The sequence below is a fragment of the Cydia pomonella genome, chromosome 2 (genome assembly GCF_033807575.1).
Source record: "Cydia pomonella isolate Wapato2018A chromosome 2, ilCydPomo1, whole genome shotgun sequence".
NCBI lineage: Eukaryota > Metazoa > Arthropoda > Insecta > Lepidoptera > Tortricidae > Cydia > Cydia pomonella.
The window spans coordinates 14,083,466-14,108,282 of NC_084704.1; the positions used below are offsets into that span (position 1 = coordinate 14,083,466).

Here is a 24,817-nt window from a genome sequence, read left to right on the forward strand (position 1 = left end):
ACAATAAACATTAATACGTTAATTGTAGCACAAATAAAAGTGGACAAGTGAATGCAAACCTGCCAGTAATTATTTTACCTTCCTTTAATATTTTAAAGACTATATCGCATTCCGGGCAAAAACATCCCGTACATAACACCCCTCCCTCAATAAATGCGAAATTGCACTTATAATCACAACCGGTTTGCTGTACAGTCCACCTGAATAGAAAAAAAGCAATAAATGGAGTTACAACTTTATAAAGGGAAGGGAGTTTTTTCATCAAAATTCTCCACCTATTTCTAGTTAATTAAATAATTATATCCGATTATTATTGATAAATACCACATGTCAATCCATTATTTACTGATAAGATAGAACTCCCCTTGAACCCCTTTTGTCACAGTATCCCTATGAATATTATAAATAAATATGGAAATAACTCTGAATGTCTGTTTTTTCTTCACGCTAAAACCGCAGAACCGATTTAGATAAAATTGGTACGGAGATAGTTTAAGGCCCGGGGAAGGACATAAAGGAAAGTAGGGTAGGAAACAAAACGGCAATGACGGACTTCAAACTTTATACGATATGGATCGGATATGTCAGTGTCAAAAGTGACGTTTCTCCATACAAAAACGTTACTTAATCTCAAGGCTGTTAAAGATCTAATCTACATATATGTATATATAGCAAAACTAAATAATTATTAAACGTTACTTACGTACGGTCATGAGAAAAAAGAAGTAATCATAAAGTGCTCACTCCATACATAATCAGACCACCATACATTGTCAAGTAACAGTACTGATGATTTCGCTACTCAATGCTAGATGTCGACTACGAAAGTAATAAGCATTTTGGTACCAAAACTGATGTATGGAGTGAGCACTCTATGCTTACTTTTTATTTCTCTATGGTATGGTATCTATATATTACGTCAACTAAGAAAGTTGTCAACTACGTAATTTCTCTACAGGTACAGCGAGCTACAAAATTGCAAGGACACATTATGAATGGACTTGATTTATAAAGTAGCCATGCACTTTTGCAGCAGGCTGTACAAAAAATGAAAACAGAAAAACGTAGTGAAGTGTACATAAAAGTTCATTGTCGGCTCACCTTTGATCTAATTAGGACAATCAACATGGCGGTCACGTCCCGGTCGCGCAAAAACATGCGCGATGCAACCGGCGTGCGTCTGCGCAGGTTATAAAGCCTATTTTAAATATATTGCACAAAATTGAAAAAGTTAATTTTAATTTTAATATCGGAACTAGTAGCTTGATTGAGTTTAAAATAAACACGAGAATAGGTATACGACGGCCGGTCTGGCCTAGTGGGTAGTGACTCTGCCTATGAAACCGATAGTCCTGGGTTCGAATCCCGATAAGCGCATGTATTTGTGTGATAAGCACAGGTTTATTCCTGAGTATTGGAAGTTTTCTATGTATTTGAGTATTTGTATAATATTATAAATATCGTTGTCTGTGTACACAAGGCTTCTTGAACTTACCGAAGGACTTAGTCACTTTATGTAAGAATATTATGTCCCTATAGTATTATTTAATTGTTCATATTATTATCTTTTCCGTGATTTCTCTTTGATCTCAGGTAAGATTATACAATATGGATATACAAATTAAACACAAAAACACATACAAATCAATACAAAATGCGGCAGTGGGGCAGGGCCCAAGCTGCCGGTGGTCAGGGCCACAGAGTGACGAACCGACGTAGTACGCTCTGTGTCCAAGATTGCCGCCTTCTGCATCTGACTCTTGATCCAGCTAGGCCCAGCCACCCAGCGAGAGTCACACTAAGTGTTGGTCGAGACTCTTCGATATAGGACCGTTCGCTGACACGACTATCGGAACAATAATTTTACATACCATTATTTAATTATTACTGCCTATAGTATGAAATGCTGCCTATAGTATGCTCGTATGAAAATTCGATAAACAAAAGGTGTTGAAACAATTTACAAATTTTCCAGAGTTTTTAAAAAGACATTAATATATTCTGTCGTTCAATGTGCCTAAACATATTTATTCGCATATTACCTTATTTATGAAATTTACCTACCAGTGTAACTGAAATATTAGACTGGTGAGTCTAACATTTCAGAAGTTATAATACATGGAAATCATACCAAAAAAGAGGTGTTGCCTTACATCAAATGAGGTAGTTCTGTTTTTTATACATATTGGTAGTGGTGAAATAGTAATGACCAATCCAAGTTTTTCTCCTCGAAAGCCCTTCGGATCATTGTGTGTATAATATACAGTACATCGAGGGAAATAGTTATAACTTTGTATCTCTTGTATATCTTTAATGGACCAGGCTAGTCCTTTGGATCCACAACACTCCTTTTGGGGCCAGCGTGTGTGCAGCCTTTATTCGTCAACCTGATCAGGTCGGTCGAAATTGTCATTTGATGGTGGATTATCAATTAATGGTTTTTCAATGTCGGCACATGTCTCCGGTCCTGTATATTCTCGCAGGATTGACCATTGCTGTAGTTGCAAACAGCTGAGCATTTGAGTCCCGCTTTCCTGCAACCACAAGTGCTGGTACAACCTTTTTAGGGTTCCGTAGTCAACTAGTTTCGCCATGTCTGTCTGTCTGTCTGTCCGAGGCTTTGCTCCGTGGTCGTTAGTTCTAGAAAGCTGAAATTTTGCATGGATATATAAATCAATAAAGCCGACAAAGTCGTACAATAAAATCTAAACATTTAATTTTTTTTAGGGTACCTCCCCTACACGTAAAGTGGGAGTGATTTTTTTTTTTGCTTCAACCCTACAGTGTGGGATATCGTTGGAAAGGTCTTTCAAAACTAATAGGGGTCTTCAACAAACATTTCTATTCTATTAATTTGATTAAAACTTCTTAAAAAATGGGATCAAAGAGTTGCAATGTTTCAAACTAGGGTCGGTTATGGAAACAATAACTGTTGATAAACATTGTTAACAAGACTATTCCATCGAAGAAGAGGGTAGTGTAATTGCGCTTTATAATAGCACTACCCGATTATAAAAGCTAATTATAATGCTAGCCACTATGCGGTGCTTTTGTAAGGATAATTGTTTTGGCTTCATTACGGATCAAAAACTAGACAAGAATAAACTCTGCGCTACAAGGTCAGAAGGGTACCTAAGTACTATTGTTTTCGTTATGTACGAGCGCTAAGTTTTAAGTCAAATGCCAAAATAATCAAACGAGTTGCATACATATGATACATACTTGTGTATTTTGAAAATTGTAAGCTTATATTTTCGATTAGATATAGATATAAATTGTATAACGTAATATTTATAATCAATAATTATGTAAATATTCGTTTTCTAGACATTTTAACACCTTATCGGTCACCCGTATTAAAATACATACCTACTTAATAATATACAGTGCAATGAATAAAAACCAGACGTAGGATTTATTAGTGTAATCAATGTTAGTACATTGTTCAACATGGGGGTAAGTGAAATGTTGGATATGAGGGTGGTAATTCCCGACAGCCGCAGGCTGGAAGGGATTAAAGACCCGAGTTTGCAATATTCTTACCCGCAGAGTTACACATAATGTTTTTCATCACACTTGCGAAGAAAAAACTAAATTTTAAGCGAAATAATTCTTAAATACGGTGACATATCAATCATTCGTCCGCCATTTTGTAATTTCTTGACAGGTTAGCATCGAGGGCACAGACCTATTCGGCATCGGCATTCAGCCACGATTGATAATTATGTAAAAATATTTTTAACGGCTGTTAAATGAATCAAATTATTTGATTTTAAACATATATATAACAAAAATATTTAATTATAAACGTCAGTATTTTAAAACTCATTTGTGCTAATTGGTTTGTATGAAAAAGTGACATAATTAAAAATCCATAACGCCCGCGGGAACAAAATAGGCCTTTGTCCTTTAGTACACCTGCATGAAATAAGAACTTTTTCGAGCAAGTGTTATGAAAAAAAAGTAACATCAATCTCGTACAGTCAGCGTCAAATACCTACTTTGTAGCAACCTAAGTAGCCAAATAGTTCGGTACACCATATATTTAGTATGGTGTACCGAACTATTTGGCCACTTTGACTGCTACAAAGTATTTGACGCTGACTTTACAAGTGCAAACAACCTACTTTTGTGGGTCCTTTCCAGGCGTGATATAATTTATAAAATCAGAAATGTAAGCCTAGGCTTCATAAAATAGGCCTTTGTCCTTCATTACACCTGCATGAAATAAGATCTTTGTCGAGCAAGTGTGTTGAAAATCATATAAAACACTATTTTTAGTTTTATCTCTATATAGTTTGTGTCATCCACGATGACGCGCAGATTTGTCGAATCTAACTTTTAATAACATGACAATATGAGTCAAGGCACGCATCGTCATGAATGACACGATCTATAACAGCTAAGCATTTACCCCCTTATTCATAATACTTTACGGGCCTGATTTAGTTAAATTGTTTTATCCCTTTCCGACAAATACAGATGTCAAAATGACAGATAAAGACAAACGACTTATAGCTAATTTAGGCCAGTAACGCGTTTATGAGTAACGCCAATAATCCTTAAACTCGTCCCATTTAGATAACATCCACGTTTATTTTATGTATATTGTTCGTAGCTGAAGATAGACGGAGATTGCCGAGACCTTTAAGTTTAGTATTGTAAAGACACTTGACATGAGCACAAAAACGCCCGTGTAAATTACCGCTCCCCGCGGCAGCGTATCGACTCGTAATCAGACGGTGTAGCTCATTTATAATCGATATATCATCGGAGCTGTCTGTCATGGATTCATATATGATTTGTACCATTTATTACAGTTTATCACATGAGCTTAAACTTCTAATATGTCACAGATAGGAGATTATAAGCTAAATTATAATAAAAAATTGTTTCCAGGCTTAAGCACTGATTGTACCACCTCAAATGTCCTAGCAATTGTAAAAATAGAGGTCATGCTTGCTGCACAAAGTGTGGTTCTTGTTAGCGATGGAATCAATATTAATAGATTGCTTTGCCTGCATCTATTTTATAGCAGTCATTTAAAAGCACTTCCCTGTTATTCAAACTTTTTGTATTTGTTGTTATAGCGGCAACAAAAATACATCATCTATGAAAATTTCAACTGTATAACTATCACGTTCATGAGATACAGCCTGGTGACAGGCGGACAGATATACAGACAGGCAGACAGACAAATAGACAGAGGAGTCTTAGTAATATGGTCGCGTTTTACCCTTTGGATATGGGACCCTAAAAAGACTTGCGACTTAGTAATGTGCTCAATAACAATTAAGCCAAAGTAAAATTACCAAGAAATCAATTACAACTACCATACCTACTAATTAAACACGTCAAATTAACCTTTCAGTAAATTGATGTCCGGTATATTTCACAGTATTCTAAATATCCAATAAACAATTACCTATACCTAGTTATCAATTATCGTTCACTTCAAAGGCAAATTTACAGGTGTTTTTACAACTCCCGTTTCAAACAAGTGTGGCTTTTGTTCGAAAGCAGACTTTAATCTTTAGCTGATAAAAACGTTATCGAGTGCACTTTGAAAATGCAACAACGCCAATGACTATTCCAAAATTAGTATTCAGAGCAGGTAACGTTGAGGCGTTGTTGGACGTTGAAAAAAGCGGCGTTTTCTTAAGACGTGTGAAAGCCCGTAATGAGCAACACGTACTTATAACGTGACGTATAATATAATTGATATTATTCCTTTAAATGGAAAATTTAATAAGAGAATTCTGAAATTCCAGTAGTGACAAAGAATAAAAATATAACGTAACTTTCGTGAGACACAGATATATTAAATATATTAAAACCTGGGTCACTCACGTATTTTAGTCGAACCATTAGTATCGGAGAGCTGCAGGCAGGGTCGGCCCGCCAACGCGTGCTCCTGATGATGTTACTCGGTATGGCGTGAAACTTGTAGACAGCAATTTTCGACTTAAATATGTGATTGTGTTAATAATATTGCTCCGACAACATTGTATACGCTTTTAAACGACATTTCTGAATTTAAGCTGATTGTATCCCGCTGCCGCTGCTGCTAGCTGAACACTAAGAGAAACTTCACATATTGGACAGAAGGCGGATCAGCCACAACAACTTGGACGGACCAGCAGTGCTGTGCTAGACCTGGAACGGCGTAACATTCTCGGGTTGGCTCCACACAGGCGCCGCATCCGGTTGCGCCGCCAGTTTGATAACCGCATAAACTTGAATTAGTTTTATAAGAAGAATTTTTCAGTCACATTCGTCATAGAAAACTTTAATGATATTTTAGACAACTTTATTATTATGATTTTATTTATTTACCGCTTAACTGTTCTACATTTTCACTTTAAAAGGTGTGAGTAAATTTATGAACCCTCATATAATCTATTTTATTCTACTAGGTAGATAACTTAAAATAGGTATATAATATAAATTAATTAGCTATATTTATTCAATATTTAAATTGATAACAACCAAAAGTAACAGTTTGAAATTAAATGTTGTAATAGATTCTATTTTTAAATACCTAATTTCCCGTGTCTGATGAAAACCATAAAATATTGAAGGTTGAAAATATTACTTAAAGTTCCAGCTTATTGTATTGTGCAATCTTCGTATTATATTTAATTTTCCTTAGCCTCTCTAAGGATACAGATATAATAAGCTATCACGACTGGCAATACCTACATTCCAAGCAAGCGACATTGTAGCTTAAACAAGCAACCAGACAATTATCTTGGCAAAAAATCCACTATTCCTTATAAAAATTCCACGCAAATCATGAATTCAAATGTACGCTTAAAAAATGAAATTGTACAAAATTGCGCGCATACGCCGGTATGTACGGAACCACCTGCCGGCGCGCGCAGATGGCGCGCTTTAAATAATAAGTTTGCCATTTGAACCCTAAACGTTGCAAAAATTATGCATAAAAATATTTATATTGCAGATATTCTAACGTAATTTGGAAATAAATTGTAGTTATACAATTAATTTGACAAATAATACCTGACATATTAAATCACCAAAAAAAACATTATATATTGGTGGGCATACTATGATTTTGTCCCTAGGACATGAATATTGAATAAAATATTGTTATGTGTATTGATATACAGGTTATCTATGTACTTATATCCAAGCGTTATATAGTGTTTAATTTTCAAATCATTAAATACTTGGATACTTGATTATCAACAAACATATAGTTTGTTCATTAATTTACAAAAAATACTCGCGCGTCAATCTATATACAGACAGACAGACAACGTTTATACAAATACATAAAACATAAGGATTTCTAAGCTGCCATTCTTAAAAAAGATAACTGGAAAATGGATGATTGGGAACAAAAACTGTATTAGTTTTTTTTTTGCGATTATGATACTATTGATAGATTATTTTTTAGACAAGATAGAAAAAGAAATGAGAAGATAGAAAAACTCAATTTAAATATAAATTTGATAAATGAACAACACTAGAACACTCTATCTCAATAAAATGTGTCAATTTCTTATACAGATATATTAAATATCTATTACGATACGATAGATTGATGCTATAGATCTTTTTATATATTATAATTAGTGCCCAAATTGAAAAATACATAACCCAACGTATAATTGAAATAAGATAGACACAGCTTTTATCAATAAGCGTCGAGACGATTCTGTCCAAAAAAAAAAGACAATACAAACCCTTTGTGCAAACCTACAACTACATGTAACAGAAAAAGAATAAAGAAGCATGATTAGGAAAATTCCAAATCAATTCTGCGTCAATGTTTTTTGTTTACTGTGAATCGTTTGTCGTAGATCTGCGGGTCAAAGTGGCAAAAGTATTTCGTGGTCAAAAATAAAAGTGCTTGGCTTTTAACAATCTAAACTGAAAATCGACAAGAACAGCGACGGGGCGTACTGTACATCCCTACTTTACAAGAGTGAACTTCTTTGGGAAATAAGGTGATTGATTTCCTGTAAGCAATTACTTATTCTTGCAATTCATATCAATACACGATAATTTTCCAACTATGCCCTTAACAAGTATAGAATACCTACATTTCAGGCGCAAAATTAAATCGTTTAGCCGTTACTAAATGGTACTAGTTAATTATACATATCAAAAGGGTTTCACGCTTATAATATGATAATGTGACTATTTCATAACTATCAATGATAGCTGACCATCGTAGCTATTACATTGACACTCCTAACGTTTGAATCGTTTAAAGACTAGACACCAAATTACGGTGTCGTATGGTCGTTGCTCGGGCAAATTACATAGTTTTCATGGTCCTTACACACCGATGGTTGCGTGGATGTTAACGCGTTGAATTTTATAGTGATAAACTTGTAAGCCATTGTACGTAAAACATATTTTCTTATTGTTTACATTTATACATTTGATATATGAACGCCTCACCTGTTAAACAACGTACTTTCCTACTTAAGTAGTTCTTTCAGAGACAGCCCATCATGGAGGGCTAAATCACGGTAGACTTATACAGATTTCATTTATTCATTTATTTTAAACAAATTAAAGAGCATATTAGTAAAAATACCAAACCACTGAAAATTAAAAGACACATACAACATACAAATTAAAACAATATACAATATCAACAGTAGAGAATCTTTGGAAATCTTTACAGTACTTACCTTACTAAATTATTGGGCATTTACTATCAAGCAATAAATGAGTGTATATTTGTTGTCATTTTTTTAATACAAGTTGTGAAGTTGTTATTTGCTGTAGGTAGCTTTCGGAAGCATAATGACGATAAACATTTACGGATATGTATTTATTTGTATACGAGTACTAATGCCTCTGGATTATTTATGTTTATAGAGTTAGCTATTTCTTTTAAGTCTTGCCGATATTGTACTAATCTTAGTTTGTCTGCCATTTCGTGTTTAGTTATCTCTCTCAGTTGCTTAAAGATTTGCTGGAATACGAGTATATACTTTAAAGGAACCTGTATACATAATGATTGTATTTAAACTTAAACTTTATTGCACAAAATATATACAACAATGTACAAATGGCGGACTTAATGCCAAATGGCATTATCTACCAGTATATGTATGTATGTGTTTCTCCTTGTTATGTTGGTACTTATTTTGTGCGATAAAGTGTACTATTACCACTGTTACTAAAATGGGTTGCTATGAAGTAGACTAGTATTATTATTAATTGTATGCTTGTCATTAATGATACCAAACAGGCCAATAACCTGGCGAAACATATTTAACGAGAGAGTTCACTTCTTTCCATATACTTAAACACCAGATAGACAGACATACATAACCAAATCACTCGCTCATCCGCGTAAACCGTTCACATTGCTGATTTAAAATTAGAAAACGAGAAAGGCGATTATAGATACGGTCACAAATTCACGGCAACAATCGATTCAAATATATCGATACGAGCTATTATTCACCCCATAAATTTGTAATCGAATCAATGTAATAGGCCGCGACTGATTTTTGAAGGCGTCATTCGATACGCTGGTAAATGCGGATATAGAGTTGCTGGAGGTGTTAAATATAAGTAAATTTGACAACGGTGAGATTTGTGATTATTTAATTTAGATGAACGGACAGTAAAATGTCAAAAGATTAAGCTTTCACGCAAATATAATCCGAAGCAGGCTTAGTTTCGTGGTTATTTTGGTGAGTATGTAACAACATGTCTTTGTCTATTCATGGCCCATTCGTGGTATAGGTAATCGGTGGTATTGTTTAGGTTAAGTTTACTGTAACGTTTAATTTTAGTGCATTAACTACCAAGTAATATTTTACTTATTTAACCCTTTACCCACAGCTGGTGAATAGAGCCGCTGCTAAAGCAAAGTCTTTCCCACTCCGCAGTACGGGGGAAGACTATTATCGACTTGGAAATGTGAACATTCTTTCTTAGTGATGTTGGTCTCATAAAACAGTTGCACAAGTCAGGAGGCACAAAAATATACGACGCTCCGGTAGATGGCTCTTTTATAAATAAATTCTTAGTACAGTAACAGTGCTATAAAAATTTTTAGACATTAAATAGGACGGGACTAAAGGCAAAACATATGTAGCGAATCATATTTTTATGAGATTTTTGTAAATAATACTTTTACTTTCAATTATTTCCGAGTTAAACTAGTTGAAAAAATTAAAATGAATGACACAAAACGTAGTAAAGCTTAGAAGATAACATGCAACGTGTTTTGCTTGGCCAAAATTCTAGTTGACGGATTGTGATCTGATTTTAAAATGTTTATTAATGATCTGCTAATATTACGAGTAAGTATATTATCTTAATACATAACTTCATATTCATACATTAAGGCGTCGATGTACAATTAAATATGAAAAACGTAGTATCTTGGTCTGATTTATAGACTGTAAATTTAGAGGTTACTTGAAAATAGAAATACTCGTTATACCTACGAGTATATGTCAACGGCAAACATCAAATATCAAGCAACAAATGTAAAGTCGCATTTATGCGGCTAAGATATGGATGTATTATGAATGTTTGCATCAAGTTATGTCTGTAGTTTTCAAAATACAGAGCAGTCGTCACCTGACGAGAAAGTAAGATCGTCGATACATCCGCCGAAGACGTCTGACGCCAATGACGCCATGATATCAACTAATAGCATTTTACTTATAACACGATTACGCTTACGCGACGCTTGATGCCCAGACGTGTCTCGTACTCGTAACGTTTTTACGATAAACTTCCGCGACGCTTGCGCGATGCCTACGCTTACGCTCCGTGTGCTGAGGGCCTTACTTAGTCGTATTTTAGGCTTCACTTTTGAACGGGTTGTTGTATGTTTCTAACTAGGTTTTAATGTTCTTACAAGTAGATATTAGGATGCAAGATCAAGAAGGCTATAGGAAGCGTGCATGAACTGTAGGAGGCAGCACAGGAGCCGTCAGATTTTTGGCATATTATAGTATAAATAACCAAATATCCAATGCGGATCAAAGTTTGGTGTAATTTGGAGTTAATCGATGTCTATGACTCTAAAAATAATAGCACTTCCAGTCACCCTACGCTTCCGTTTATCCTATTATGTCGTGTAATATAATGATTTAATTATAACCATATTGCTAGGTTGAGTAGGGTTCAAATTCCCGTAACACTTCGAATATAAACTTAATTCTAGTAATTTCTGTGAGCCGGAATTGATTTGTTCCAAATCTGGAGTTTTAGGAATTTTGTTTAAAATACAAAAGAAACTTATTTCTATTTTCCAAATTTTCATTTTACCGAACGCGTTTTATTCATAAACCAGTAGTTATTCTAAATTTAAATAAAAATCGGCCAAGAGCATGTCGGGCCTGGCTCAGTGTAGGGTTTCGTATTTACCATTCTGTCAAAATAGGCCAAACGGGGGCTATTAGTCGGCGTCATGTACATTACGAACATAAGAGAGTACCTTCGCAGCGCTAGTACGCCTTTTTAATACTACTTTTTTTTTACAATATCTCATAAACGACTGGACCGATCATGCTCGCTATACTTTTCATTGAAAGTATTTATTAAGCGTTAATTTCACGATTCTTTCGTATTTTTTGTACCCATGGTTCAAAAGTTAGAGGACACGTATTTTTTTTTCTTTCGCAGCGATTCGTTCCGAAAATATTAACTTTATCAAAAAATGTTTTTTGAAAACCCCTCACTATTCGGACAAAGCGAAAAAAAAAACGTTATGTATGGGAGGTAAGTACCTTAAACATATTTTTTTATAGTTTTTTATTTTACCGTTTTGTCGCAATGCATGATTTATGTGTCCATGCCAAATTGCAGCTTTCTAGCACTAATGATCACGGAGCACACCCTCGGACGGACCGACAGACGGACATGGCGAAACTATAAGGCTTTCTAGGTGACTACGAAACTCTAAAAAGGCATCCTCTAGAAGCCATAATGTTAAGTTAGATTTGTAGCCCTTCTGAAAATCCAAAAGTATCTGAAAAAAAGGCACTCGGAAAATGAAAGTCTGGCAAATGTAATGTCGGACAAAAATGTTTCGAGGTTGTGATAGGTAACCGGGTTCTGGCCTTCTGGGTCGGAAGGTCAGATGGCACTTATCTTAGTTAAAACTAGTGACTGAGAGTGAGACTATTCTTCGACTTAAGGTCCCAAAGCAAACCCCGGGCACCTTAAGGATGCAACGGGGAAAACATTAAGATGAAAAGAATAAATGTTGTGAACATGATCCAAATTTTAAATGTATTTTTTATTTGCTTTCAAAATATTTTAAAAGAGCTTAATTTTAAAATGTATAGCTAGTCGTTCTTTAAGTATCCGTAAAATAGTTTCCCATGTATAATTTTTGTTGACACTATAATTATTTTGCGTGGGTGCTAAATAATTATACTGCCAATTGTAAAGACATTCAATAATAAATACAACGCATATTCAGATATATTAAGCAGGGATCGTTACCGGTATAACTAACAAAAAGTTACGTAGCATTCTAAATATTTTTTTTATATTCTAGAATGGTATTTAGGTAAGGACTATGAATTATGAAATTACCCAAGTAAAATGCAAATTATAAATAAACAACCGCGATACCAAAATTCACTACCGGTTAATTTGGATGAAAAATATACCGGTATTCGATCCCTGATTTTAAGACGAAAATGGAGGACGTGCGTGAATTCGCTTTTTAATACAAACGTAGTCCTCATTTTCCTCTCTGGATATTAACATAATTGAAAATATTTTCACACAGTTTGTTGTATATCAACCCCAGCTATGCGTTAAAAATTTGATGGAATCTCTTTTTCGCTCCTATTTTTTACTATGTTTAATATATATCAAAATCCAGAGAGAAAAATGGGGACTACGTTTGTGTGGAGACTTGGAGAAGCGGCCGTCCCCTTTCCTCGTAAGGCTCCGTTTTCGATGCCAACCTACTAATTTTAGTATGCTTTACTATTATTTTGAGATACTCAAATTCGGCTACTTAACTGCCTCGTTAAAAAATACGTGCCGATTAAAAATGATTTATCGCTAAACACCCACTTTTATACCTATTATAACCAGTTCCGAGAGCCTGTGAAAAAAAAGGGTTATTTTTCATTTAGTAGCATATACACAAGTAGGTAATACATAATAATGTGTTCAAAATCACTTGCAAAAAGCATTTGCCAACAGTGTCGTGTACAGGTAATTTCTAGCCGTTTAAATAAATAAATAAAAAAATTCTTTTATTTCAGACAGGGTCCATAAACATCTTACAGTTAAAACTACAAATGAAATAAAATAAAATAAAATTAAAAATCACAATTACAAATTAGACCACAAATAAATACTATTATTATACACAACACATCGTGAGGAAACCTGCATACATCTGCGAAGAAGTTCAAAGATGTATGTGAAGTTCCCAATCCGCATTGGGCTGGCGTGGGGACTATAGCCCGAGCCCTCTCGCGCATGAGAGGAGGGCTGTGCCCAGCAGTGGGACGTATATAGGCTAAATTATTATTATTATTTTATTATACACAAATTATTTATATTACACTATTTACACATAACTGACACATAAATACCCATTAATAATCAATATCATAAATAACATTTTTATTAAGTTGGATTTTAGTTGTGTAGTTTTTTACTTCCCCTGTTGTAATACCCAACGTACAATCATTATGTAACTATTTTCGCAGCATTTACTAAATAGGTGTATCACTAAACAATTGAATTTGCTAAATTCCTTCACATCGCAATGTGCATGTAATTGCCAGAACTCACATGAATTTTAACAATTTAATTATAAGGTCCAAATTACAATGATCAACATTAGCGAGAAGAAAACGATATCAATTAGTGAGAGTATCACAAATTGCTGGATTCTTACTCTATCTAATTGTCTTTGGAATATGTCGTAGAAAACAAGCGAAAAATGTACGCTTTTTTTGTTACCTAATTAAATGTAAAAATGGTATATGAATATGAGTACCTGATTCAAATTATGTGTGAATGCATCAGATGGTCAAAATAAGAGTTTAAAAATGCGAAAATATTTATTTAAATAGGAAGGCCTGTTGTTTACCTATTCTTAATGTGCTGTTTTATTTGTATTGTTTCAATACAGAAACAATAAAGGTGTGCAATAAAGAATATTTGTATTGTATTTTATAATGTATTATATAGTATTATAACAAATATTAGTACACATAAGAGATAAATAAACGCTACTCCTATTATTATTTAATGACTACATTTTTTTTGTTATGTAAGTACTCTCTCGGGGCTATCAGCTGTAATATAGCTTGTATCCTGAAGCCGAGAGTTCAGAGTTTCGCCTGAGGCGATGTTTTTTGCAAGCTTTTACTTAGCTTCGCTCCGTGTATTGTATTTTAGTATCTACCATCAATCATCAGTAATAAAATCTGCGTGGAAAGAGAAGAGTAGTGAAATATAAGGGAACCAATGTATTCTATTCCATAACTCTATGTAAATTTGATGTGGTTTGTGGGTTTATTATTATTTATCTATTTTTATTTAACCGTTTTTGCACAATAGAAGAAAGTACAAATGGCGGACTTAATGCCTTATGGCATTCTCTATCAGTCAACGATTGGGTCAAATAGAAAAACAATTGGCGTGGAAAAGAAAATCTGTATAGACAGAGAGAGAGAGGATTAAATTTTCAATTAATTCAAATCTCGCTAATTAAATTTGTACTTCTAATCTTTCGCTAATTAAACTTCTCGGACGTGTCTGATGAGAATCTGCAACGCGCATGTAACTCCTCTGGAGTTGCAGGCGTACATAGGCTACGGAGACCGCTGACCATCAGGCGGGCCGTATGCTTGTTTGCCACCGACGTAGTATATATTTTTTATATTAGCAATTATTCTTATAAAGACAAGAAAAATTGGTTCCAATTCTAATAAGAAACTATGAAGAGTACGTATGTACCTATCAATTGCTAAGTCCATCTTTAATACTATATTTTATGCAAAATAAATATATTTTATATTTGAAATATAGTTCTAAAGTAAAATAGTTACTTACTTTAAAAATCTAAATAAAGATTTTGATAACTTTTCTCTTCAGTCAATTCATAGAATTAATGACAGGATATTGCTGTATTTGTTATTATTCGTGTCATTTGAGAACCATCTGTCATATTTTCTACTTTTTGATAAGCCTATTTCATTATCTACCTCTTTTTAACTATATCTTAATGAAAAACAATTAAAAAGGTATAGTATTTAAAGCCATACAGCATTTTTTGTCAGTTAACTATTGATATAAAAACAACAAACTTAACTCCTACTTGATTATATGTATTAATTAATTGATTAATTTTTAACAAACTCATCTTAAATAATCATGTTTTTCGATTGCCATCGGTTATGATTTAGGTACTACATTTTCATTTTCAAGTTCATTTAATTAAAAACTTACTTGACTTTGAAATGTCAAATATTTGTTACAGTAGGTATACACATTAAAGTACTTCGTGCGCCCACGGCGAAGCATGCATAGCTTCACGGCCTCAGGTTTTAATTGGTTATTGAACTTAGCTTACCTCTTTCCATTCCGCCGCCTCCTCTTCGTCGCATACACCGTCCCCAGCTGGCTGGCCTGCGGCTGCGGCGGCCGGAGCAGCGTGTCCACGCATCCCTCCAACGCGTAGCCGCCCCAGCCGCACAACAGCTTAGAGTCCGCGGCTATCTTGACGGCTGGGCACAGTTTGCCAGGTTCACAACCGCTTGTGCAAGGTCAAGATGCGTTCAAAGTTGCTTAATAACGTGAAAATTGCGTTCCGCAGCTATCTTGACAGCTAGGCCTGTTCAAGGTTAGGAAGAGTTCGAGGAAGTGTTCTAAGTTGTTTATGATCTGTTGTGCGTGTTGTGCATCCACTATTCTGACTGTTGAATACAGTTCACTATTTACTGTTCAATGGCTAGTTCAAGAAGATCTTTTCAGGATACGGTCAACCTTAATGTTCAATGTTTCACTTGCTAAAAAAGCTTGACTGCTTTACTTGATCCGGCTGAAGTGACACTGTTTCAGGCTGCCTTGTTTGTGTTGCAATATTAAGTAACGTTTTCAAATACCATCATGGTAATGTGTTCTAATTGTAACAAAGTTGATAAGCCTTAGCTTATCTGTTGAATGCTAAATGATTTATAAAAAATCAAAACTGCATATTCAAATTAATTTGTTTAAAGTAGAAGACACTGTGATTTGATGAAGTGCAGTATTACTTCAAGTTAAGGTTTATTTTTCTTGGTATGTTTATATTTTACGTTTTAATTGTCCATTATAGTGATTATCGCTATTGATGCTTTGGAAACTTAACTACAAGACAATGGCCTCGCGATATAAATTATCGGAGAACAATTATCTTCTTCCGTTCTCGAAGGCCACTTAGCTGAGTAAAACCTTTGTTTCTTTTGCTTTATGTACTTGAATTCACCTGTAAACTAATTATAATTGATAAGTTAAATTTGGTTTGTAATTCAGCTAAATATTTCAATTCAATGAGTATTTTCTTTATACTAATTATTTTCTTTGGAAGATTAATTGAGCCACTATTAATACACGGAATCCTTACTGGAAGAATTTGGGCGAATTATAATTTAATTAAGCATATTTCCACTGAAAGTTTTTATATAACACTTGCGCCGTTTGTTCACCACCAGAGGTCACTGTTTACGATCGATCCGTAACAAACACTAAGTTTCAGTCACTATTTCAAAAATCCAATTTGAATCTTCATCTTTTCAATCGACACTTAATCGGCACTTTGGGAAGTTTGAGTCATTTTAAATAACACTGTTGTTATGTCAAACTGATAAGTTCACGTGTTTTTCTTTTGAGGTTATAATAACCGTATGGGGTAACGCGTGGCGCCGTCGGCGAGCGCCCGATGTCGTTTGGCGCCTCGGTTTCACAGACCCCTGGCTGAGGGAGGAGTGGCCTGCTACCAACACGCCCACTGCTTCCAGCCGGCCAATCCGCGCGCCACGGTCCCATCAAAGCGTACACTGGGACGTATTGAGTGACGTGTATTTTTATTTTTACAAACAATTGCACTGCACTTTTTACATCGAGTTTAGTTTTGTTAAATTGTATCGCTTTTATTTACCGACCGCTACTGCAATGCAATGTGAAAAAAATAAGCTTTTTAAAGTTCAGTTGAATTCTTACATCGGATCGGAACAGGTTTTTAGTGATAGCCCATAGATGTATTCTTAAATTATTGAGATAATAGGTAATTTAAGATTGATATCGATACATTTCTTGTTATTCAATGTCTATAATACCTACTCCGTATCTAAGATCTCCGCCTCGAGTTATTTTTAATTCAGTTTTCCTGGTACTATAAATTTTATTTTGACATCTTGCAAGCCGGTGGATACTAAAAAATATCATACCTTACCTTATCACACTTATCACGTGAATTTGAAACTGTCAATATAGCATTAAAATTATTTAACAATTCACCTTTTGAAAAGGCACCGCCCTCTATAAACCAAATTACACAAATGTATTTATAGAAAAAAATAAAATACTAACGACAGCTAATTATTTTGTATACAGTAAATTATAACGTGTCGAGTCCGTCCCTAGGCGTGCGGTGTGACGTCACAAGATGGCCGCCGTAGGGCGAGTTTTCGCATTTTCCCTTTGACTGTCCACCCAGACGGACAACCCTCCGAGGTTGTACAAAGTTTTTTATTTACACCGCAAGTAAATTTACAAAATAAACATTCAGCAATAATGTTCTGTCTAATTTGATGGAAAACAAATGCACAAAGGGTGGATGGTAATTAGGTAGGTAAAAATTAAAAGGAAAACTAGACAAAAGAAAGAAAGACTGACTGACTGGACTGGCAAGGTAGATTGGAAGAGATCCCTCAAAGGGATAAGTTCGCCTTTGTACTTCTTACTAATTGTTTGTTACTTTTAATATGTATTTTACTACTACTACTAGGTACGACTAAAAGGTAAGCCACTTGAATAGGTAATGTTAGTTTACAACAGTTCTTGTCAATCCGCTGAGGTGTAGTGAATTCCATGAATACTTACCTGCCTCTGCGAAATGATTACTTATCATTTAGAGCAACATCTTATTGTGCCATAAGGAGATTTCCATGACTGCTCAAAATAAGGAGTGAATTGTTTTTTTGGTAAGTCTTGGAATGCCTATGAATTAAGTGCCTAGTAATTAAGTTGTACGTAGACAACAAAGAATTTATAATAGGTAGGTAAATTAAAAATACAACTTAAGTGATACCTAAACATTCATCTTTACGTCCATTCTCTCAAATATTTGCTTTAATAATATAATTTGAGTGTGTTTTCAAGTTGTGCTTGACAATAATATTTAAAATATTCCTACGTAATTAAATTTAATTACGTAAAATAAAGGGAAGGCTAAATTTAATAATTAGGGGATGGGGCTCGTTCATCCACCTTCTGCTGCCCTTACAACAAGGTAGGCGTCCGTGTGCTCGGCACTGTCCCGGTGCATGTTAAACTTAAGTCACTGTCGATAGCGGTAACAGCTGGGTGTCATCTATTGGGCATTAGCATGTCCAGCACTAGAACGTTTATTTCACCTATTCTCTTTTAAAGTCCCGTCCTGTACGAAACAGATAAAGATAGTTTATTTTCCAAGTAGGCATATTACAATGCGCTTATGAACGTCAAACAAAGCTAAAGCTACGCCGGCTCTAACCCTACGGCTCTGAGCCGAGAAGATTTTAATCCCTCCTAAATTGTAGGAGGGCTTTCCTCCTACAATTTAGATTTATTTGACGTTCATATATGGAACCGGCAACAAACTCGGCGAAACACATATTTTCAAAAAAAAAAAAACTTATAACTAACATGCATTAACCCCTCGTGCGGCAAGATGCCTCGAAATTGATGCCCTCCAACGACAGCGCATGCGGCCGCCGCCATTTTTGGGTTTCGTAATCACTTAAAACCAATATATAATAAAATGCAATTTAAATTGATATGGAATTTTAAAAAAAATCATATAACATACAGCAGGTACTTTCTTATAGGAATTTGATGCACTTGATTGTTTATGCAGGACGTTATCATTGCCAAACATCCGTATACATGATCTATTCCCTTATTTTATAATATGCTCGCGAAATGAGTTTTTGCTGAATTACAGTTTTGAATTTAGAATCTGTAAGCGCCGTGACATTTTTTGGTATCTTGATATATAATTTTAAGAACATAAACATAAAGACGTAGGTAACGACGCGTCATTTAAATATTAGAATCTAATGATGAGATCTGATGCGGTATTTAGAATAACCTCGTAAAAAGAATAACTCACTGGTGTACCACATTTATACGGGTTTATTGTCACAATGATTGCTCCATATAGCGCTGTTGGTGTCATACACTTTAATGCGACGATTGTATCGCCTCCCAGGGCAATGGTAAATCAAAGCGAATGGCTCAAATACACGCACTGATATTGTAAAAATAATGTCGGTAGTGTGTTATTGTTCTAAGCACAGAGACACTTTTGCTAGGAACGACGATGATTTTTTGATCAAAATAGTTTATTTTTTTTGTTTAAACTTTATTGCACAAAATATAAAAAAAATAGGAATGGCGGACTTAATGCCTAAAAGCATTCTCTACCAGTCAAACATGGGGCTAAACAGAAATAGAACAATGTTGCAAGAAGACAAGTAAGCTAATTTAATTTTAAAATCTGAAAAATATAATAAACTATATTTACAATACACATACACATACATTATTTTATTTTATTCAATTCCTTAAGGCTACTCTATATCTATCAAATAAAATCTTCAATCTTCATAAACAAAAAGAAAATGAGAAAATTTAAATAAGCATAAAAAATAAACATTGAAAATATATTTTTAAAGAAATAATAAAAGACTTAGTCGACTCGTAACTGTAACTTCGATTTCATTCGAATACTTTATTTCACAAATAGTAAAGTGTACAAAAGGTGAACTTGCCTTCTACCAATGAACCCGAGAAGTCGAGATGAAAATGAGAAAGATGAAATCGACAATAGGTAATTTAATTTATTATTATGTACCTACATATAATACCTAACCTAAGTTTATACTTACCTAAGTTTATTATATGTAGGTACAACAGTTCATTCCAATCAACAATAAATTCCTTACATTCGGACAAAAATAAATAAATAAATATTGTTCATTCATACACTAATTGTCTAAGCCAAAGCCCCACAGTAAGGTCAAGAAGGCTTGGATTATGGGTACTCAAATAACGATATATAAATCCTTAAATATATAGAAAGCACCCAAGAGTCAGGCACAAATATCTGATCTCATCACACAAATAAATGCCCTTACCGGGATGCGAACTCTGGACTATCGGCTTCATAGCCAGGGTCTGTACCTACTAGGCCAGACCGGTTGTCAAATTGTTAAATACAAACGTGTATGTAATAAATGACTCATTTATTGTATTTTTTTAAGATGGCATTATACACTCATCATATTTACAATCCATGTCTTAGACTAACTACAGAACGTATTTGTAGGAAACAGATCATCCCTAAGTTTGAAGTAATATTGAGAGAACGAAGAATTAGGTGGTCATTAACTTTGCACGGAAGGTACGGAAAATTCCTATGGCTTTAATCCACACACAATCTTTCCATGTTACGTGTTTTCGTAAATCGATTTATTCCTATTTTGAAACAATTAGTTAGGGCGAAACATTGAATCACTTTCGCAAAAATAAATATAAAACTACTTCCCGCTATACATTTTTTTCAGGACTATATCTGGCTGTGTCCCAACCCACATACGGCGATTTTTAAATTATAATTTATTCACTTTCTCTTGTAAACCGACAATCCTAGGAAAATGTAAATCTTAACTAGTAAATATTAGGTACCTACTTCAAATAAAAACGTAAAACGAGCGATTTAAAAAAAATGTAGTTTCATTTAAATTCAACTATGGTTTTGCATTTATAAGTAAAAAATTGCACACATGTTACAGGTGTTTATTATACTCGTACCTACCAAAGTTATGGACACAATCAACCTATACCGGAGTTTCTTTACATACATAATTATTATTTAAAGTACTTCCACTGTATTTGTGTCAAATAGATTTAAATTATTTTTCATCTATCTCATATGTAGGAGATTTTCAATAATATTGATTAAATTTAAGATCTTGAAGAACAATATTGTTTTTAAAGTAATTTTAATATTTATACCTAATTGTGGTATGTTCACAATTAGGTAGAATATGTTTTGAATAATTCCTAGACTAAGGGAGTTCATTAACAAATCAGACAACAAAGTATGCATTGAAATATTTTTTTTATTATCGATTTATTAATACCTGAGGTATTTTTTTAATGAAATTATGAATCATATGTGGAATGTCTAAGTGGCACATTTTAAAACTATTATCTCTAGAACTTCAAACAAGAAGGTTTTTAATGGTGATATTCTAATGGCAACCGCAGCTGCATTACTGTTGTGACATTATTGCTTGATCGAGAAAGCGACCGCTGCAAATGTCAATTTTCTTCATAATGTGTGTGACGTTCGCCGCCGCGATCACGATTCGAACGAAACAGCAGAAGCAAAGGTCGCAGAGTAATGTTGTAACAGTAATGCAGTTGCAGTAGCCATCCGACGTCTATCGCCTTAATAACTGTCCACTGTCAAATTCCTTGATAAAATTAGTGTCAAATTGGACTGTTTATAAATAGTTTTGTCAGATTTTGACCAATAAGGGCTCCTTAAGGCGGCGCGCGTACTTGTATGCAATTTAAGTTACATTGCGGAGTATTGAGGATACATCCAATTCAGCCGACCGATCAAATACCGCAATGTAACGAAACTGGCGTGCGAGTTCTGGCACCATTTAAATAAGCCCTAGTCAGCTTCACAAAGTCGCATTATTGCTCACAGGTTATCAGTTAAAACAAAAGCTTACGTTCAGGGTAGGCAATGCCATCTATTGTTTATAACCGGTACTGTTACACTTTTATGCCAGCCAGCGAGGCAGTAGGGGTTGGCAACGGCCAGCAAGCGAGTTGTAAAATCAATACTTACCTATGACAAATGTAGCACCTAGACTACGGTTTTGAAGTATTCTACATCCTCTGAGAAAATAAACATATCTTAATTAATAATTACTTAATTAAGATATGAGAGACATCTAATATTAATATTATAATTATAATATAGGTATTTAAGAATACAGTAATTTAAAAGTAACTGATGTTGTTACCCTTGATAAGAATTTGCCAGAGCCGAATGTACATACATAAGTATAAGTCAAACGTAGTCGTCCATATATCAACAAGTACTTACTTACCTAAGGCACCAAACACACAGACAAATGTTGTGGGTAAGCTGCGAGTGCACGGTGTAGCGCACAGTTTCTGTCAAAAATCGTCAGAGCGCGATCCAAACTTATTAGATTTAGCAACGAATAGCTTCGCCGTTATTTTGTTTATATAGGTAATGAAATTACCATAATAGGTATCGAGCGATTTCTCAAGCAACTTGTGATTGCGCAGCGGTATAAATCAGGTAAGTATACCTATTTAGTCAGTTAAACTGCCCCGACGCAACAAATATAAAGACCGTAAATGGCAATGAAAAATCGATTGTGCGTAATGTATGGCTATACCTATCAAATATTTATACACTATTAACACTTGCGTATAATGCTACCTACTATACCTGCTTAGGTAATATGCATGTAAAACTGTTTAAATTAGATAACTATATTTTTACGAAATTCAGCCCCACGGTCAATTGGTCCAATTTGGAAATACATAATATTAATTTGTAATCATTCAAATTTGATTTCGACCCGACATTTAAAGGAATTCCGAACCACAGTTCAATTTAAAATTCGAACATATGCCACATGAAATTTCACCGATAATCGTCCACTAATTCGATACGTTCCATTTTCGATTTTGGATCGTCCGATTTTTTTTTCTACAGGCCGAACCGGCGCCTCAAACGTTTGCCAGCCAGTATCAACTGTCAATCAAACTTGCCTGCATATTATTATTTAAGGTATCGCAATCAGAAGAGCCTTCGAAAAGGTTTTTTTACAATAATTTGGTTTTGTCTTGCGGCGGTAATTGTGTCCCGGACTAGGATAAAAAACTCACTTATTCAGCGTTCTTTTTAAAAAATTCGACTTATCCCTAATCTTCTATTGACACGGTAATGAGAGCCGAAAATATTGTACGGTTGGGATTATTCCAAAAAGACATGGAGTAGACACTTATTTATATTAATTTGTTACAGTTTATTTAACAATGAAATTGTGACTGCGCTTTTGTTTGTATCCAAATATAGGTATATCTACAGAACGTGAAATGGAACTGTTAAAAAAATCATGAGAACGCCCTTCGTTACCTACCTATATGTACTTACTTACAGAACTGACATAGACCTTACATTGATTGATAGCAAATGTCATTTGCTTTATACATATGTTAAAAACAGTATATATTTTATTATGTTTATTATGTTGTGTTAAATGACAATTTAAGTTTTACACACCTTGTTTTACAGGCACATTACTTACTTCTGTAGTTTGGCAAACCAATATGTTAGTAGACAAAACTGGCTATGAGCATTCTTATACCCAGTGCTCAGGACAGGGTTCCGTAGTTGCTCGTCCATCACAATAGACTTAAAGACGGGGTTTTTGTAGACTAGAGATACAATAAGCAAATTGGGCGTTATCATTTAATCATTGCATTAATATACATTTAGTAGTACAACGTAGTAACAATGTAACAGATATGTTAACATGAATTGCAATTAGTCTTAATCTTATATACTAAAGTTTTAACAGAATGATTGTGAAAGTATATTTATGAAAATATTTCGTTTTTCTAAAAAGAGATGCTATTCTACGACGTTCCTGTATTTAACGTTTTTGCAGAAATCGCGAAACGTCTGGTTGACGTAACTGGTGACCGAAGAGCTGACGGCTTCCTACTCGCACAACGTATTAGTACGAGTATTGCGATACAACGAGAAAATGCCGCCAGCATCCTTGGTACAATGCCTCATGGGCCTTTGGATTTAAGGTACTTATGGTAATTCTCTTTATATATAGATTATGTATATTGTTATTGTAAATAAATAAAAACGGACAAGTGTGAGTCGGACTCGCCCACCGAGGGTTCCGTACTTTTTAGTATTTGTTGTTATAGCGGCAACAAAAATACATCATCTGTGAAAATTTCAACTGTCTAGCTATCACGGTTCATGAGATACAGCCTGGTGACAGACGGACGGACGGACGGATGGACAGCAGATTCTTAGTAATAGGGTCCCGTTTTACCCTTTGGGTACGGAACCCTAAAAATAGCAAAATAATAAACGTACTTATTACATACACTAATCTCCACTCTCATAAGCACTGTCAACAATTCAACATTCATATACACGGGACCATTCATTTTTGCAAACTTTCGTGCAATACATACATTTAATTTTTTTTTAAATTCATATTGTAGTATTTGAGGGTAAGATTCAGCTAAGCATAAATTGTTGGCTGCCTTCTCCACGGTCCTCTGTTCCCTGCATCCAGCCACCGGACGGATTTGGTTCCGTGAAACTAATCAGGCTAAATAAGTAAATTGGGGTCCACACGCGATCTACGCGGATGCTTTCGGACGGAGGCCCCATTGAGACCGTTTCCTAGATGGGAGTCTTACCCGGTCGAGGGTAAAATGATAAAAAACTAGCCAAGTAGCTAAATAATGAGAGGCTTTGTTAGAT

At 34.6% G+C, this 24,817-nt stretch overlaps 1 protein-coding gene across 1 annotated transcript in view; it reads right to left on the reverse strand.

Annotated features, from left to right (window-relative positions):
• LOC133534451 (aryl hydrocarbon receptor) overlaps positions 1-15,740 on the reverse strand; it is a 143,392-nt gene extending 127,652 nt beyond the window's left edge. The window contains exon 1 of the mRNA XM_061873572.1: positions 15,572-15,740. The gene's annotated coding sequence lies outside the window, so the exon portion shown is untranslated. The remainder of the gene's footprint in view (positions 1-15,571) is intronic.
• Positions 15,741-24,817: the final 9,077 nt, after the last annotated feature.